Source organism: Pollicipes pollicipes, unplaced genomic scaffold (assembly GCF_011947565.3).
Source record: "Pollicipes pollicipes isolate AB1234 unplaced genomic scaffold, Ppol_2.1 Scaffold_4740;HRSCAF=5597_pilon_pilon_pilon, whole genome shotgun sequence".
Taxonomy (NCBI): domain Eukaryota; kingdom Metazoa; phylum Arthropoda; class Thecostraca; order Pollicipedomorpha; family Pollicipedidae; genus Pollicipes; species Pollicipes pollicipes.
In genome coordinates this window covers 13,022,217-13,026,230 of record NW_023596545.1, presented here as the reverse complement: position 1 = coordinate 13,026,230, position 4,014 = coordinate 13,022,217, and positions in this window count along the sequence as shown.

Sequence of the window (4,014 nt, the reverse complement as noted above, 5' to 3'; positions counted from 1 at the left end):
CTCTCCCTAAAGAATGCCAAAGGCCAGACTGGGCGTGGGTCGCTGGCAGAATGATTGAGCGAGGATGGGGAATATATACATTTTAGGAGGATTCGGCGTTCGCTGGCTTAGACTGCCCATACCCCCCCCCACGCCTCCCCCTAGTCCACATGTTATATTAGGTTAGGTCCTGCTTTAGGCTCGCTAGACATGTCGCAACGCCAAATATATATGACCCCAGTCTTTCTCCTCTCGAGAGGCAAGATTGTCAGTCATAGCGCCAAAATCCGCCCAGAAAATTACTAAGTCTAAGGGGATACCTAGCCCTCATACAATTCAAGCGAAGTCCCCCACCCGCAACAGGCTTCAACGCCTTGACCGCGTAGAAGACGTTGTTGGCTGTCTCGAAGGCAGTCCCCATTTATTACAGCTGTTTGCATCAGCTGCTGTTGGCTTCAGCGGCGGCGCGATTTACCACCAGAGTCGGGTCCGCTGGTTGCCGGCGATAGCCCGCGGCCGGGCGGGCTGTGTACGGCCCAGTTTATCACAGCCCCCGCAGCCGGCCGCGTGGCGCCGCAGATAGCTCGCCCCAGCTAGAGCGGCGTCGCGTAAACCACGCTCGCAGGAGCTAAGCTTAGCCGCACCAGTCACGGGGCGGCGGGGGGTGAGTTATGGTGTGCGCCACTGGCTGCCGCAGGAGCATGAGCTTCGGCGCCTGCCGCAGAGACGTCATCTGCGCGCGCTGGGGTCATGTCACGACCAGGCGTCAGCATAGCCGAGATGATTAAGAGATGACATTTATTTAGCAGTAGAATGTCGGCATTGATGCCAACAAGAAATGCCTGTTTGACTTGATGCGCACGTCTGTGTTCTGTGTGCGGAAAGTTGGGGCCGCACTTCACTGCGACCGACGAACGTGATGTGTTTCAAACAGTCGTCCATGTTTCCAGGCGATGTTAATTTGATATCATGATTTGTTTCGCCCCTTATAATGTCAGTGCTTTTGCTGCCAGAAAGATTGCATCGTGAGATAAGTTGGCGTGCGCACTAGGTAGATACCAGTAGATAAATGGCGTCTGCGTGTATTTATGGGTCGTGCCTTCCAATTCACCACCTTCGGCCTGGTGTTGTGCTTTTCCAAGATGAGTGGATCATAGTCAACCAAGTGCACGTGTCTTGTCGCCTCTCTCCCCCTCTGCTCCCCTCCCCCATCCCCCCAGCTCCCGGCTGCCGTGTTTACGGCCATCATCAAATATTGGAGAGGTTTTTAAAATGTGAGCAAAATGCTATAAAAACGTTCACTGTGTTCTCAATCGTGCTTTATGTAGCCTAGGGTAATGACCTAGGGTAATGACCTTTAGAAGCCTAGGGTAATGACAGCACATTCTGAACACGATACCGCCAGGAACGGTATTCCTTTTGACTATTAATCAAGTCTGTAAATCTGTAAGTACTAAGCGGATCTGTGCGGTCGGCGGTTCAATCCCTGCGCTACGGATGGCGCTCCCGGGTCTCTGTCCAGCAGGGGCAGCCAGGACAGCAGAACACTGGTGTAGCGTGGTAATCTCCCACCCCACGCCCGATCCGGCACTCAGCGGGTGGCTGGCGGCTCCACCCGTCCGCCCGCTGAGGCGCACGTGGACAGTCCGCGTTGGCGGGATCAGCAGGCCATCAGCTGGCGGGACCAGCAGACCTTCAACTGGCGGGATCAGCAGACCATCAGCTAGCGAGACCAGTAGACCTTCAACTGGCGGGATCAGCAGACCATCAGCTGGCGGGATCGGCAGATCGTCAGCTGACGGATCAGCAGACCATCAGCTGGCGGGATCAGCAGACCGTCAGCTGGTGGATCAGCAGACCGTCAGCTGGTGGATCAGCAGACCTTCAACTGGCGGGACCAGCAGACCATCAGCTGGCTAGTGTGCACGATCTGAGCCGCGCGATTGCTGGCGATTGTTTGGTACTCTGAAAGCTGAAGATCGAGATGTAGGCCGCTGTAGCAAAGATGATGTAGTACGAGATGTAGGTAGCAAAGCATCTTGTTGTAGAGGTGCAGCTGAATGTGTGTATTCTTCTGTTCTTGTGAAGCAGCTTGCTCCACCTTTGTATCATTTGCACCCCGCTCTCTTGTCATTCAGGCTCGGGCTCAGGCATTTGGCTCCCAAAATGATTACATATATTGCAGCGTGCATTCAAGCAAGAATGACGACACCGATTGATTTAATAAACCAGAGATAAAATCACCCCGACACCCATGTCACGATAGGCTCTCAAAATAGCGGATCATCATGATGCGCAGTAGGTCACGAGAAGGAAAGCACCCTTGAAGCCAACGAAAGATCGAGAACCGAAGTTGACGGCTGCAGAGGACGAGCTGGCTTCGTGGCCATACAGAGCTATGCTAATGGAGACGGGTCGCACTCCACGTTCGTCGGCTAGCGGCGCTCTATAACATGTGGACAGCTGCGCAGTGACCCGGCTGTTAATCTTTGAAAGAGAAACCAACGCGCCACCCCTTAGGGGTGCTCTTCGCTGCATTTTCTTTTTCGCTAGCAAAACTTCGTTTAGGAATCGCAGCTTTTGCTCAGTTCTATAAATATTGAACAAAGGAAAGTTTTTGAAACGCCCAATCCGTCTACAAACGCATTGCTTCTGAGCCGTGATACGCAATGTCATAGAAAGAAGTGAGAAGACGACCGGCAGCACACAAAATGACGTGCTCATTTGGTGCTCGCTTGTGTGAGGCAAGATGCTGCGATAGGTGATCCGTCTCATAATCAAACCACCATTGGGGTCTAACAACGGGCAAGCCTCAGGCTCACAATGCAGGCGTTAAACCCACGTACGAATGGCACTTCTTACCCTTCGCCGGGCGAGGGCGTTAGATGCTGAGCCCCCTAACATCAGAGGATTCCCTGCACGCCAGGCCGCCCACTGGTTCCTGTTTCACGGCTCCAGCTCAAGTGGGGAATAAATGGCAAGGGGCACCTAGGAAGGACATGAACACCCCTAACCCCAACTCCACCCGAGCTCCCAGGCCGCCAGGCGAAATCGCCCCCGCTCGGCGGGAGCTATTCTTGGCTCACTTGCGATTCTTCTAAGTCGCTGATGTAGACCTGAGGTCACCGCTGCGCACGTCACAAGTTTGTCAACTTACGTAAAGCAACACCACGGTCTCCGGTCGGAAACCCCCACGGCTTGAATGGGACCCGTACCACAAACGGATACGGCCAACACAACGCATCGCAGTTCACAGGTAAAGCCTCACAACAGCGACATATGGCACGACACAGTGTGCTGCCGACGTTGGTCACAACTGCTTAAGCTGTTTCGTGTACGCCTCGTTGCTGAATGGCGGTCGGCGACTCGACCGCTAGTCCACACGGAGGTGGCGACGGCCCACCTCGTCACCACACATGCACGGGCCAAGGGTGAGACCTCTCGAGCCGGGGTCGGCTCCGGGGTCAGGGTGACATCTCCCGATCGCCGATCTGGCTCAGGAGAGTATCTCGAGGTCCGCGCGGAGCCGCGATGTCGGCCGCGGGGCGCATGTTTATTCCGGCGGATACAATACGCCAATATTGGCAAAAATGTGCTGCAAAGATGCCAAATTGGAGAATTTTTCTTGCTGTGCTTACAGGGAAGAACTGCTGCGAACACAAAATTGACGAGAACGATAAAGACGCATTAAACACAGAGGACGCGTGCGTGAAGAAGAAGGCACCGTCGAAATTTAAGCAAAACGGAAGGGAACAAGAACGAATCAGGGAGCAGCAAACAGTTAATATGCAATGATAAACACGTTCAAGACAGTGTACTATGCAATAATCTTTGGCTCTCATGGACGTGGGCGTGATTACGACTCTGAGATCGCGGGAACAACCAGGATTGGAGAGGTGAGACTGAAATTTAGAGGAGACAACCTGAGCTGAAATTTGTATTTTGAATTGAAAGATTTAAAACGGTGTTGGTAACTGAGCTCATTTCCCGCTGTTCAGCCCACCTCCATCAACCAATTTTGTGAAATAAACCCAA